This window comes from Stomoxys calcitrans, chromosome 2 (assembly GCF_963082655.1).
Source record: "Stomoxys calcitrans chromosome 2, idStoCalc2.1, whole genome shotgun sequence".
Lineage (NCBI taxonomy): Eukaryota > Metazoa > Arthropoda > Insecta > Diptera > Muscidae > Stomoxys > Stomoxys calcitrans.
Window position 1 is genome coordinate 183,275,084 of NC_081553.1, and position 14,491 is coordinate 183,289,574.

General features: G+C 39.0%; 1 protein-coding gene across 4 annotated transcripts in view; it reads left to right on the top strand.

The window, feature by feature from the left end:
• The window catches only part of LOC106085845 (uncharacterized protein CG43427), a 497,194-nt gene that overhangs the window by 451,054 nt on the left and 31,649 nt on the right, over positions 1 to 14,491 (top strand). The window lies entirely within an intron of this gene.

Sequence of the window (14,491 nt, forward strand, 5' to 3'; positions counted from 1 at the left end):
AACCAACAATCCAACTCACCTGAAAACAAACAACATTTTCACCTCAAAAACTCTTACAAATCACACAAACATTTTTCATTCATAACACCTTATCATTCATATTTGGAAATTTTTCAAAAGCATTTCATTTAACAATTCATTACTGTTTTATGTGTTTTTTTTATTACTAAAAAATCAATCGCTTGCCTTATTAACAAGCTTTGCTTTTGTGTTCCTAGTCCCTATGACCTAATGATGGAAACTTGGTGAACTGCTGCGCCGCTCCGCAGCGCCTTCTTTAACTCTCTAATATCTTTTTAGGGTTACGCGGATTTCGAATTCGTGCCATTGTAGCCTATGACGCTGAACGCGTTCGAATCCTGGCGAGAACATCGGACAAAGCGGTGTTTATCCCCTCTTAATGTTGGCGAGGTACCATGCCATACATGGTCATTTAAAAAATGTTGCCCAAAGAGGTGTCGCACTCCGGGACGCCGTTCGGACTCGGCTATAAAAAAGGTCCTTTGAATCGTAAAACGCTCAGTGATGTGTGAGAATTTGTCCCTTCTCGGTTCCTGGTGGTAATGTTCTTCCTTAGGGTAAGGTTCACATTAGGGGAGGGATGGCTCCTCAGATATTTCGACTCAAATATGGATATCAAATTCGTTATTTATTCCCAACTGAAATGAAGCACAGTTTAGGGGGTGCTTTAGGGCGTACCTCAAAACACTTTGCTCCAAAATTGCATATCAAATTCGTTTTCTACTCTCAAATACCTTTCATTTGAGTCCCATATTGTCATAATGGGTCAAATAACCCATTTGCTGATCTTTAGGGGGAAAAGCGCCACTCAGACTTGAACGTAAATTTTAATGTCATATTCGTAATCTACTCCCAAATACCTTTCATTTGAGTCCCATATAGCCATGGTCGGCTAATATGCCCATTTGAGGGTATTTGGGGGTGGGCGACCTCCCATTACTTGGACCTAATGTTTTATGCCATATTTGTAATCTACTACCTAATACTTTTGATTTGAATCCCATATTGACATGAACTTCGAATATATCTGTTTAGAGACGTTTTGGAGTTGGGGCGGACCGCTGAGTACTTGGACCCAAATTTTAATACCATATTCGTTTTCTGGTCTCCAATACCTTTCATTTGATATTTTTATTGTGCCCATCGAATCACTTTCGGATATGGGTGGCGTGTTTGGCGTAAGGGGGAGGAAAATTATATATCGCCTATGTTTCCTTCCAGACAAACGTACACAATCTATGAACATTTTCAGAAAATCGGTTCAGCCAAGTATCATATAGTCATAATGGGTCTAATGGCGTTTTTGAGGGGTGCTGTGACCCCCTATACTTCAATCTGATTTTGTATGCCAGATTCGAAATCTACTCCCCAATACCTTTCATTTGAGCCCCATATTGAAATGAACGTCCAATATGTCTGTTTGGGGGAGTTTTGGGGTTGAGGAGGCCCGATGGGTACTTAGACTCAAATTTTAAATATGACATTTGTTTTCTACTCTCCAATAGCTTTCATTTGATACCTATATTGCCCCGATAGGTTCACTTTTGATTTTGGGTTGTGCTTTTGGCATAAGGGGGAGGGTCCGTCCCCCTTCAGATGCCGAAAAATTATATAGCCTATGTTTCCTTCCACCAAACTACACAATATGGGAAAATTTCAAGAATATGGTTTCTGCCGTTTTTCAGTCTATACGGAACAAACGAACCGAGTCCCATATATCCGTGATTGGCTAATGTGCCCATTTGGGCGTTTTTGTGGAGGTGAGGTGATCCTCTATACTTCGACATGAATTTGTATGCCAGATTCGTTATCTACTCCCGCATACTTTTCATTTGATACCCATATTGTCCTTATGGGTCCACTTTTGATTTTGGGCGGTGTTTTTGGGGTAACGGTGGAGGGTCTGTCCCCTTCCGTTATCAATAAATTGTAAAGCCTATTCCTACTTTCTGACCATATTCGTAATCTACTCCTGAATACCTTTCATTTGAGTCCCATATTGTCATGATCGTCAAATAAACCTATTTTAAGGGGTTTTGGGGCTGAGGCGGCCCCCAGGTACTTGGACCCAATTTTTATTATGAAATTCGTACTCTTCTCTTGAATACCTTTCATTTGATACCTATATTGTCCCGATCGGTCCTCTTTATTTTTTGGGTAGTACTTTTGGGGTAAGGGGGAGGGTCCGCCCCCCTTCTGATACCGAAAAATTATATAGCCTATGTTTCCCTCCAGACCAACCTACACAATATGCGAAAATTTCGAGAAAATCGGTTGTGCCGTTTTTCAGTCTATACGGAACAAACAAACCGAGTTCCATATATCCATGATTGGCTAATGTGCCCATTTTGGGCGTTTTAGTCCAATCGCAGCTATCCTTGAAATGCATCCTTGAAATGTATCAGGTAGTACCTATAGCGGGATACATATATATTTTAAGGAGCGAAATGAAAACACATCCGCTCTCTTTTTTTCTCCCGGCACCTAAGTTCATTTATGGAAATATTTAGCAGAATGGATGGTGGTTGGTTTAGGCCCACATCAGTCCATATTTGGATTTAGCTGCCATATAGACCGATCTCTCGATTTAAGGTTTTGAGCCCATAAAAAGCGCATTTATTGTCCGATATCGCCGAAATTTGGGATAGTGAGTTGTGCTAGGGCTTTCGACATTTTTCTGCAATTTGCCCCACATCAGTCCATATTTGGATTTAACTGCTATATAGACCGATCTCTCGATTTAAGGTTAGGAACCCATAAAGGCGCATTTATAGTCCGATGTCGCCGAAATTTGGGACAGTGAGTTGTGTTAGGCCCTTCAACATTTTTCTGCAGTTTGGCCTTGATCGTTCCAGATTCGAATATAGCTGCCACTCCAGGTGCAGATCCGCAAATAATGGTCCTATTTATACCCTCCACCATAGGACATACTAATCTCGTCATTCTGCCACCTAACTCATCACTGATGCTCTCCTCTCGAAAATCGCTGACTGCCAGCGGCCGCATTTGCAGCTACTCCGCATAAAAACGGAGTTTTCCACCATACGCAACCTGTGGACGCGCCCGGTAGCTTTCAGCTAGGCTTCCCGTGCTAACGATGGACACCACACAAGTCGGAGCTCAAAGTTCCAGCCTGTGGGGTGCTCATAGTTACCACGTGTCAGCCGGGGTCTCAATGATAGTAGTGTTCGTTCATTGAGACCCCGGCCGAGACGTGATAACTATGAGCACCCCACAGGCTGGAACTTTGAGCTCCGACTTGTGTGGTATCCGTCGTTACCACGGGAAGCTTAACTGAAAGTACCGGGCTCGTCCACAGGTTGCGTATGGTGGAAAGCTTCGTTTTTATGCGGAGTAGTTGCAAATGCGGCCGCGGGCAGTCAGCGGTTTTCGAGAGGAGAGTCTCAGTGAGCAGTTAGGTGGCACTGGCTCTTAATAAATTACTTTTTCTAGTCGTGTTCGAACGACGTGCCGCAGTGCGATATCTCTTTGAAGAGAAGTTTTTTGCCAAATGTTGCCAGGCTTAGGCGTGGAACACCACAGCTGAAAAATGTTTACTGATGGTCTTGCCACGATTGGTATCCAGGCGTTTAGCGTCATAGGCGGACATGGTAACCCCTGCGCTACGCTGGCCTCCTTAGGGATTATTTTTGAAAATCGGAATATTGAGATGTATTAGACTCCTTATTGATACTCATGCCTAGGTGTTTATGTTTCTTCCAGTACCTCCCTATCATAATCAGCCTTAATTTTGCATTTTTATATTTTTATTTTTATTTTTATTTTTCTCTGTCGTTTTAACAAGCGTAATTGATTAATTTTTCGATTATTATTATCAAGGGAAAATTCTTACTTGTTCGCCGTTCGATGACATAATCATTATATGACAAGCAATGATTAATAGATTTGTATGACACTTAATCAAATTAACACAATTTCATGAATTTCATGGTTAGGAATATAGAAACACAAATGATAACAGTTGATAATAATTCAAGATTTAAAGAATTAGTGAGTCTGCTAAGGGAAATAGATTTTTTTTGGTACTTAGTATAATCAAATGAGGAATTTGAAGCTTAGATTTCAAGCAGTGCTAGATTGCATACTGCAATCTTAATAAATTTGAACCCGTCTGCTACGCAGACGATGTTCTAATAGTTCTAAGGGGTAAGGGTCCAATCGAGCTATGCAGAAGGGCCGAAAGGGTCTTGCATATGGCATAAGACTGGGCTAGACCCAGAGGTCTCAATGTTAACCCAGGGAAGACTGAAAAATATCGTTCACGAGGAAGACAAAGGTGGGCCAATTGAATGCACCACGTTTCCTCAATAAGACGATTTTGATATCTGACAAAACGTCAAATACTTAGGTGTGATCTTAAACAGGAAACTGAGTTGGAAGTGTCACATTCAGGAGCGTACTGAGATGGCTCCTAGATGTTAGGCACTATGTAGACGGGCTGTAGCCTCGGAATGGGGCCTGAATCCTAGGATAGTCCAATGGCCCTACAGGAGCGTGATTAGACCAATACTTACTTACGCCTCAGTAGTTTGGTGGACTGCTATGGAGAAAAAGTGCAACATAAGGACCATACAACAGGTTCAGAGAAAATGTTGTCTTGGCTGCCATCGGCACAGTCTTGGATTGACGGAACCCTAGTATTGCCATCTGAAAGATCATGTTACACGGATGGATCAAAGCTAGAGGACAGAATGGACCTGGGGGTTTACATTGAGAACCCAGGGACTGAGATCGGTTTCAGACTGCCTGATCATAATACGATGCTGCAGGCGTAGATTCGGGCGATCACAGAATGCGTTAGGTGTTGTGGTGCTAATGTGACGACGTCGAGAGTGAAAATCTTTACAGACAGTAAAGTGGTCATAAGGGCAATAACAACCAGGACGATAAGCTCACAAACAGTCTTGCAGTGTAAGAAGGGGATTAACACCTTCTCTGAGGATGAGAAAATCCGCATCATTTGGGTGCCGGGCCATAACGGAGTAAGGGGAAACGAAAGGGCAGACGACTTGGTTGGTTAACCCGAAGCTTTTCGGGCCGACGCAGTCCGGGTTAAGGGAGTGGGCGACGAATACACAATGGGCCGATTACTGGTTTAGGTTTATGTCCATAGTGGCATGGGGCGGACTAATATCGGACTAATAATAAAATTGACTCAAGAAGTTAAATCGGGAGATTGGTTCATATGGAAGATATATCAGGTCATAGACCGAGATGAACCATACTCCACTTTTTTCTATATTAAACTTAAATATACTTCTGTGCAAAATTGTAGAGCTCTATTGTAACTCTAACTATATTTGTCCAACGAATACTTAGCCCCAAAGTAAATAGTCTAGTAGCATCAAATCGCGCGAACGAGGCGCCCAATAGAATGGGCCATTCATGAGATAACACGCTTATCAAAGGTACTCTTCAAAAATTCGATTGTAACGTGTGTTGTGTGACTTGTGGCATCGCCCTGTTTAAACCATAATTTTTCCAGGTCCATATTTTCCAATTCTGGACAAAACTAATCAGTAAGCATGATGCGGTAGCGTTGTCCATGGACGATAACCTGATGATTGTCATCATCGATGAAGAAGTGCGGCCCAATGTCGCCGCCGGCGTGCAAACCGCACCAAACTGTTATTATTAAGAATAAAGTGTTGATTCGTGAAGCATATGTGGATTTTCATTAGTGTAGGTCGGTTGGGATTGTAAATGGATCAAATCGGTCCATGTTTTGAAATAGCTGCCATATAAATCGATCTGGGGTCTTGACTTCTTGAGCCTCTAGAGGGCGCAATTCTCGTCCGATTTGACTAAAATTTTTCACATCGTAGTTTGGTATCACTTCCAACAAATGCGCTAAGTATGCTTCAAATCGGTCCATGTTTTGATATAGCTGCCATATAAACCGATCTGGGGTCTTGACTTCTTAAGCCTCTAGAGTTCGCAATTCTCGTCCGATTTGAATGACATTTTGCACGTCGTGGTTTGGTATCACTTCCAATAGCTGCGCTAAGTATGGTTCAAATCGGTCCATAACCTGATATAGCTGCCATATAAACCGATCTGGGGTTTTGACTTCTTGAGCCTCTATAGGGCTCAATTCTCGTCCGATTTGAATGAAATTTGGCATGACATGTTTTGTTATAACTTCCAACAACTGTGCTAAGTATGCTTCAAATCGGTCCATGTTTTGATATAGATGTCATATAAACCGATCTTGGGTCTTGATTTCTTGAGCCTCTAGAGGGCGCAATTCTTATCCGATTTGAATGAAATTTTGCATGAGGTGTTTTGTTATGACTTGCAATAACTGTGTTAAGTACGATTCAAATCGGTTCATAATCTGGTATAGCTGACATATAAACCGATCTGGGGTTTTGACTTCTTGAGTCTCTAGAGAGCGCAATTCTTATCTGATTTGGCAGAAATTTTGTACAACGGCTTCTCTCATGACCTTTAACATGCGTGTTCAATATGGTCTGAATCAATCAATAGCTTGATACAGCTCCCATATAAACCGATGTCCCAATTTTGCTTCTTGAACCCCATAGAAGGCGCAATTCTTAACCGAATGAACTGAAATATTACACAATGACTTCTGCAATGTTCAGCATTCAATTATGGTCCGAATCGGACTTTAACTCGTTTTTTTTTTTGTTTGTTGATGTTGTGTTATTAATCATTGCCAACAGCATATTAACAGCATTTAATTAATTAATTGAATTCATAAATAAAATAGGAAAATAATTTCAGTTTTATTGTGTTTTATGTTTGTTTTTATGTTCTATGTCATAACATTTCACATGTGATGAATCTGCATCTATCATGGTATACTTTTTTTTGAAACACTATATTCGTATGTTCAAATAATCAAAACTTGTTACACCAAATACTCGTACACTTGAAACCATTTGTCTGAATATTGAGTCTGGTTTTATCTCTACACTTCTTTCTTGCCACCAAATAGGAAGAGCTCGCGTTGTCCTGCTTTTGATCTCCCCTATAAGAAGAACCCCTTTGGCAGTTTTTTAAAATCCCATTCCCTTTCTCCCCCAAAAACCCTGAAATTTAAACTGTTTCACAACAAATTTAAAACATTTGCTTTAACTTTTCATATGATATGTTGATGTTGAAACATTTATTATAATAATCAAATAATTCTTTTTTCTCTCTATATTGTTTTAATATCGCTCCCTAAAAAAAAAAAATTATCAAAAAACAGTTTAAATTTAAAAATTTCTGCCCACAATTGCTTTTGCGTCATGCTAATCAAGGTAAGCCTGAAAATAAAAATGATGATGATAATGATGTTGATGTTGAAGATGATGATGATGATGATTATGCTGATTATTTATTTCCTATAGAAATGACATACATTTGAATGATTTTTCAGTTTTTAAAGGTTCAGTTTGTTGTTTTATATCCGATTATAAATTTTGAATGAGTTTTTATTGCAAAAGTTTGTATTTTTTTCTATCTGATTGTAAATATTTTTTTCTAATTTGATGTCGAATGTGCTTGTGATGTAAATGATACCCTAAATGATTACTAATAAATTAAATCCCAATCATACGGTTCGTAATATGATGCCAGAGGCTTTTCATACCAGACTTGGCAGGAACTCACAATCGTTTGTAATTGATTGGCTAGTTGACCGGACCTTGCATTACCGAAAAATTCATTTTTCACCCGAACCATTCGTATATGGAATCGACTTCCGTCTAATGTCTTTCCCACCAACTTTGACGTTCCCTCGTTCCCCTCTCCAAACCTTAACTTTCCTTAAAGCCAACGGACCATAATTGAACTGAATGTTGAAGACCATAGTAGAAGTCATTGTGTAAAATTTCAGCCAAATCGAATAATAATTGCGCTCTTTTAGGGGCTCAAGAACTAATAGGGAGATCGGTTTATAGGGGAGCTGCATCAGGCTATAGACCGATTCAGACCTTATTTGACACGTATGTTGAAGGTCATGAGAGAAGCCATTGTATAAAATTTCAGCCAAGTAGGATAATAATTGCGCCCTCTAGAGGCTCAAGAAGTCAAGATCCCAGATTGGTTTATGTGGCAGCTATATCTGATTATGGACGGATTTGAACCATATTTACGTCATGCTAAATTTCAGCCAAATCGGATAAGGATTGCGCCCTCTAGTGGCTCAAGAAATCAAGGTTCTAGATCGGTTTATATGGCAGCTATATGAGGTTATGGACCAATTTGAACCATACTAAGCACAGTTTTTGGAAGTCGCAACGAAACCCATCATGCAAAATTTCCGCTTCATCGAATAGGAATTGCACCCTCTAGTGGCGCAAGAAGTCAAGGTTCAAGATCGGTTAATATGACAGCTATATCAGGTTATGAACTGAATTCAACCATACATAGCACAGTTGTTGGAAATCGCAACGAAACACATCATGCAAAGTTTCCGCTTCATCGGATAGGAATAGCGCCCTCTAGAGGCCCAAGAAGTCAAGACCCCAGATCTGTTTATATGACAGCTATATCAGGTTATAAACCGATTTGAACCATACTTGGCACAGTTGTTGGATATCATAACAAAATACGTCGTGCAAAATTTCAATCCAATCGGATAAGAATTGCTACTCTAGAGGCTCAAGATCGGTTTATAAGACAGCTATATCAGGTTATGAATCGAATTCAACCATACTTAGAGCAGTTGTTGGAAATCATAACAAAACACCTCATGGAAAATTTCAGCTACATCGGATAGGAATTGCGCCCTCTAGAGGCCGAAGAAGTCAAGACCCCAGATCTGTTTATATGACAGCTATATCAAAACACCGATATGGCCCATTTAGAATCCCAACCGACCTACACTAATAAGAAATATTTGTGCAAAATTTCAAGCGGCTAGCTTTACTCGTTCTCACACGGAAAAATTGTTTACTATTGTAGTTATACCCACCACCGAAGTTTGGGGGTATATTAATTTTGTCATTCCGTTGGCAACACATCGAAATATCCATTTCCGACCCTATAAAGTATAAAAATCTAAGACGATCTAGCCATGTCCGTCCGTCTGTCTATTGAAATCACGCTACATTCTTTAAAAATAGAGATATTAAGCTGAAACTTTGCACAGATTCTTTTTTTGTCTATAAGCAGGCTAAGTTCGAAGATGGGCTATATCGGACTATATCTTCATATAGCCCTCATATAGACGATCCTCCGATTTAGGGTCTTAGGACTATAAAAGCCATATTTATTATCCGATTTTGCTGAAGTTTGGCACAGTGAGTTGTCTTAGGCCCTTCCACATCGTTCTTCAATTTGGCCTTGATCGGTTCAGATTTGGATATAGCTGCCATATAGACCGATTTCTCGATTTAAGGTTTTGGGCCCATAAAATGCGCATTTATTGTTCGATGTCGCCGAAACTTGGGACAGTGAAATAAGTTAAGCCCCTTGATATACTTCTGCAATATCGCACAGATCGGTCCAGATTTGGATATAGCTGCCATATAGACCGATATCTCGGTTTTAGGCTTTAAGGCCATAAAAGGCGCATTTAATGTCCGATGTCGCTAAAATTTGGAACAGTGAATTGTGTTGGGCCCTTCCAAAGCCTTCTTCAATTTGGCCCTGATCGGTCCAGATTTGAATATAGCTGCCATATAGACCGATTTCTCGATTTAAGGTTTTGGGCCCATAAAAGGCGCATTTATTGTCCCATGTCGCCGAAATTTGGGACAGTGGAATAAGTTAAGCCCCTTGATATACTTCTGCAATATCGCACAGATCGGTCCAGATTTGGATATAGCTGCCATATAGACCGATCTCTCGATTTAAGGTTTTGGGCCCATAAAAGGCGCATTTAATGTCCGATGTCGCTAAAATTTGGAACAGTGAATTGTGTTGGGCCCTTCGAAAGCCTTCTTCAATTTGGGCCAGATCAGTCCAGACTTGGGTATATCTGCCATATAGATTGGTATCTCAATTTAAGTTTTTGGGGCCATAAAAGGCGCATTTATTGTCCGATTTCGCCGAAATTTGGGACAGTGAGTTGTGTTAGGCTCTTCGACATTTTTCTGCAACTTGGCTCGAATCGATCCTGATTTGGATAAAGTTGCCATATAGACCGATATCTCGATGTAAATTCATGGCCCCATAAAAGGCGCATTTATAATCCGATTTCATTGCAATTTGACGCTGTGGCTTATGTTAGGCTTTTTTTAGATAAAGCTCCTTAAAAATCAATATTTTGTTATGCACAATTGAACAATTTCTGGTACTTATGAGTATTTGGTACAAATCGGAACAAATTTCGATATATAGCTGCTATGGGGCATGGGGTATTCAATTTTCACCGGATTTTGAAGAAAGGTGGTTTACTTATATACCAGGGGTGGTGGGTATCTAAAGTTCGCCTCGACCGCCTTTTTACTTGTTTTTTTTTTTTTCTTTTTTTTCTTTCACTGTGCGTTGGGGTATTTCCCATGTCACTGCCCAGCTTTTGCGACAGAAAAACTCCAGCACTTAGGTGGGGACACGATACTGGACTTGAAACAACTTAGGGATAGGGAATGACAAACATTAAGGGATTTTCTGAGAAGCAAATAATTCCTGGATCAGATTTTTTGAGATTAATTTTTTGGTATTTATAAAGCCCAACAAGATGATCACTGGCTTAGGTGTATAGTAGAGTGTCCCAAACAATAAAAAGTATTTTTTTTCTTTTGATCCCAATAAGCAAAATTTGAAGTATTATGGTGATCGAATAACGATAAACCCTGCCCTGTTTGACCTCCAAAGTTGGATGTAGTATTTTCTTAGGAAACCAGTTGGGGATTATATGTCTTATCATGAAATATGTAAGCATAGCTGCATGGAATTTATGGTTGGAACATCAACTGAACCCTGTGCCACTGCTCTAGAGCTGGCAAACTATCGATAATTGTAACATTCGATATTTCCGATATTTCTTATGATAAATATAGGGCCCCCAGGCGGTAGCCGAGTTGGTAGCGTGCTTGGATTACCAGTGCAGGGGTCGTGGGTTAGATTCCCGCCAGAAGCCTTGGAGTGTCGCTACTGTATTAAAGCAATGGACTTCAAACTGTCTAAGTGACTCTGTAAAGGACTGACACTCTTACCTATCCTGACCTATGATAAATATCGTATGGTATAGAATCGATAGTAATCATCGATCAGGAGATCAGTAGCCGAGTTCGTTGCGTGCTTGGACTACCAGTGCAGGGGTCGTGGGTTCGATTCCTGTCAGAAGCCTTGGTCTGTCGCTACGGTGTTATCGCAATGGACTTCAAACCGTCTAAGTGAGTCTGTAAAGGACTTCCACTCTTACCTAACCTAACCTATGATAAATATCGTATGGTATAGAATCGATAGTATTCATCGATCAGGAGATCGATTTATATAGAAGCAATATCAAACTACAGACCGAAAAAAAAACAAAATTTAATAAAGTCAGTTGGAAGTTCTGAGAGAAATCGTTGTTAAAAAATTTTGCCTAACCTGATGAAAATAGCGCCCTCTATAGGCGTAATGTATCCTAAAGGATACATTCAGTGTGGGATCGACTATTTTTGTTCAATTTTGCGAAATATTTAACTTTGCCATTAGTATCGATGGAAAAAAATATCAATCGATATTCAGACAAAAAATAAGTTATCGATCGTATCGATAATGTCATCGATATTTCGCCAGCTCTACACTACTGTGTTTGTGATGAAATGTATGGTTTGACTCGGAACCTTTTCTTGATTCGGCTAAACCATGTCCGTCTGTCCGTATATCTTTTCTGTACTGACAATCCTTCTGTCGCTTTTCTGTTATTATGGTGGTTATCGCATTTGCTATCCAAATATCACGAAATTGCCACATATCACTTATTTAGCCCTAAAGCCAAGCGCTACGAGTTTTGACAAAAATCGGTTCAGATTAAGATATAGCTCCCATATATATGATTTTCTCGATTTACACTTACAAGAAGTTAGAATTTTTAATCAATTTTCCTAAGACAACCTATTTTGGGATATTATTTGTCTCCTCTTCGTCGTGAAAGGGAACTCTTATCTGTTTTTTTTTTCTCTCAGCTACCATTAATAAAAAAAAAATATCAGATTTTAAAAATCAAACACTACTAGTGACTGCCAAATGAAATTGAATAATGCATACCCCCCTACCCATCCATGGTAATCGAAAATTAAATCAGTGAGGTAACATTTACATCCAATATGCGCCAATTACGCTATACCACCCCAAAATGCATGTGCGTGTACGTTTGTTTTGTAATATGTGATTATTTACATATTCGTTTCTTTTTTAAATGTCTTTTTTGCTACTTGACAAACTATGATTTGTTTTACCGCTACTAGTTTTTTATGCATTTTTCCCCATTTTTTGTTCTGTTAGTGTTTTAAATTCCTTTTTTTCTCTTCTTTCAAATGACCTCTCTGACATGTCTGCTAAAAAGTCTTTACCTAAATGCTATGTAATGTAGGTGTAAATGAAAAAGATAGTCTGTCCCCCACCAGTATATTTTAAACATTTTCCTATTATTGCTTGTTTACTCTTCCCATGATGATTTTTGTTGTTGCTCTTTCGTTTTGTTCTTTAGAGGGAATATTGACAATTTGAACACGTTTGTGGTGCACATTTGTCAGTTACCACTGTTCTATTATGAGTAAATTGAATGAACTACGAATAGTGCTAGTGAGTGGTGCATATTTCATTGCATACTTTTAGGCTTTGTTCATTAAAAGCTTTGTGAATTGAGAGAAGACAAATAACAAAAGTGTTGCCATATGGAAATAATGTGACAAAAATTTAAAGCATAAATTTAAAAATAAATAAAATGAAACAAAATGAAATAAAATAAAACAAAACAAAATAAAGTAAAGTATAGAGAATCATAAAAATTAAAATAAGATACGAAAATAAATAACAAAAATGAAAAGTAGTAAACGCAGTAAAATTAAAAAAAAAAATAATTATTAACCAAAAAAAAAAAAACAAAATAAAATATAAAACATGAAATAAACTTTAGCAAATGCTAAGAAATTAAAGGGAAATGAAAAAATACCTATCACTAAAAATTAAAAAAAAATCGAAAATATTAAAAAATTATTCATCATTTATCTCTGTACTTTTTATATATATATTTTTTTTTCAATTTAAATATTTCATATGACCACAAAATATGAACTTGAGCAGTCATTCGAATTATTTTATACCCTCCACCATAGGATGGGGGCATACTAATTTCGTCATTCTGTTTGTAACTCCTCGAAATATTTGTCTAAGACCCCATAAAGTATATATATTCTTGATCGTTATGACATTTTAAGTCGAACTAACCATGTCCGTCCGTCTGTCCGTCCGTCTGTCTGTCGAAAGCACTCTAACTCTCGGAGCAGTAAAGCTAGCAGCTTAAAATTTTGCACAAATACTTCTTATTAGTGTAGGTCGGTTGGGATTGTAAATGGGCTATATTGGTCCACGTTTTGATATAGCTGCCATATAAACCGATCTGGGATCTTGACTTCTTGAGCCTCTAGAGGGCGCAATTCCCATCCGATTTGGCTGAAATATGACTTCCAACAACTGTTCGGAATATGGTTGAAATCGGTCTATAACCTGACATAACTGTCATATAAACCGTTCTGGGGTCTTCAATTCTGGAGCCCCTAGAGGTCGCAATTCCCATCCGATTCAGCTGAAGTTTTGCATGACATGTTTCGTTATAACTTCCAACAACTGTGTTAAGAATAATTCAAATCGGTCCATAACCTGATATAGCTGCCATATAAACCGATTTTGGATCTTGACTTCTTGAGCCACTAGAGGGCGCAATTCACAACCCATATGGCTGAAATTTTGCACGTAATGTTCTTTCTTCTTGACTTCTGGAGCCACTAGAGGGTGCAATTCTTATCCGATTTGGCTGACACTTTGCATGACGTGTTATGTGTTGCGCTAAGTATGGTTGAAATCGGTCCATAACCTGATGGAGCTGCCCTATAAACTTATCTGGGGTCTTGATTTCTTGACTAGAGGGTGCAATTCTTATCCGATTTTGCTCAAATTTAGCATGACGTGTTTTGTTATGGCAAATATGGTTTAAATCGGTCCATAACCTGATATAGGTGCCATATAAACCGATCTGGGATTTTGACTTCTTCAGCCTCTAGAGGGCGTAATTATTTTCCGATTTGGCTGAAATTTTGTACAACAGCTTCTCCCATGACCTTCAACTTACGTGTCATAACCTGATAGAGCTTTCATATAAACTGATCTGGGGTCTTGACTTCTTGAGCCACTAGAGGACGCAATTCCTTTCCGATTTTGCTGAAATTTTGCATAACGCTTTTCGTTATGACTTCCAACAACTGTGGCAAATATGGTTCAGATCGGTTCATAACCTGATATCTAGGATTTTGACTTCTTCAGCCTCTAGAGGGCGCAATTA